General features: G+C 38.3%; 1 non-coding gene across 1 annotated transcript; it reads right to left on the minus strand.

Moving 5' to 3' along the window:
• Positions 1 to 444: 444 nt before the first annotated feature.
• LOC128284818 (small nucleolar RNA R71) lies at positions 445 to 551 on the minus strand. Its single transcript, XR_008275241.1, has one exon. It is a non-coding gene; the product is annotated as a small nucleolar RNA R71 (small nucleolar RNA).
• Between the last annotated feature and the right edge of the window lie 967 nt (positions 552 to 1,518).

A 1,518-nucleotide genomic window follows, 5' to 3' on the forward strand; every position in this document is an offset into this window, starting at 1 on the left:
TGGACCTTGGAAATCAAAATCAAGACCAAGGTAATGAAGCTGATCGTGTACAAAATCCCATCCTCATTGTCGATGATAGGGATTGATGCATCAGACAATATGCTATATCACTTTTCAATGAGTTAAATCCAGGAATTAGAAGGCTAGATATTGAGACAACCTAATTCGAATTGAAACCAGTGATGTTTCAAATGCTACAAATGGTGGGCCAATTTAGTGGTATGCCCATAGAAGACACATCTCCACCTTCGATTGTTTATGGAGGTGAGTGATTCATTCAAGATAGCCAGTGGATCAAGACGACCGAGATTGAAGTTATTTCTGTACTCGTTGCGAGATCAAGCACGAGCATGGTTGAATTCATTGCCACCAAGTTTCATATCTCCATGGCAAGAATTAGCAGAGAGATTTTTGGTTAAGTATTTTCCACTTAGTAAGAACTCTAAGTTGAGGAACGAGATCACAACTTTCCATCAATTGGATGATGAGTCTTTGTATGAGGCTTGGAAGCAATTTAAGGAGTTACTTCGTAAGTGTCCTCATCATGGGATTCCTAATTGTATCCAGTTGGAGACATTCTATAATGGTCTTAATGCACATACAAGACTGATGGTAGATGCTTTTGCGAACAGTGCAATTTTGTCTAAGTCTTATAATGAGGCTTATAAGATCATCGAGAAGATCGCAAGTAATAACTATCAATAGCCAACAAATCGAACAGCTTCAGGAAGACGTATAGCTAGAGTTCATGAAGTTGATGCTCTCACTTTGTTATCAGCTCAGGTATCATCTATTTCCTCTATGTTAAAGCAGTTTACCACTAATAGTGCTAATAATTTTATAGCTCAACCACCAAGTCCGTTTGAAGTAGTTTCCTGTGTGTACTATGGGGAAGGTTATTCTTTCGAGAATTGCCCATTGAATCCTGAGTCAGTGTATTATATGGGGATCCAACATCAAAATAGTAGTGGACAAGGACCCCAGTCCAACTTTTATAATCCTTCATGGCGTAATCACCCTAACTTTTCTTGGAGCAACCAAGGAAATGGACCAAACAACAACTTTATGCAACATAGACCCAAGCAATCTCAAAGGTTTAATCAGCAAGCTCCAAAACTAGCCTAAGCTGAATCATCAAATAGTTTGGAGAACTTGTTGAAAAAATATATGGCAAAGAATGACGCTTTGATCCAGAGCCAAGCAGCAACACTAAAAAATTTGGAAAACCAAATGGGCTAATTTGCTACAGAGCTTCGTAATAGACCGTAAGGAACATTTCCAAGCAATACTGAGAATCCAAAAAACTTGGGTAAAGAACATATCAAGGCAGTGGCATTATGAAGTGGTAAAATTATGGAACATTGATTGATTGATGTCGAAGACGAGCCTGTTGAAAAGGAGGAAAGTCAACCAGCTGTTGAAATTCCTACACCAAAAGAATCAGAAACTGCAAAGACTGACAAGGTAAATCCTAACATAGTGAATTCAGATACTTTAACATCTTCTTTGGATGCAGAT

Source organism: Gossypium arboreum, chromosome 11, assembly GCF_025698485.1.
Source record: "Gossypium arboreum isolate Shixiya-1 chromosome 11, ASM2569848v2, whole genome shotgun sequence".
In the NCBI taxonomy this organism is placed as follows: Eukaryota; Viridiplantae; Streptophyta; class Magnoliopsida; order Malvales; family Malvaceae; genus Gossypium; species Gossypium arboreum.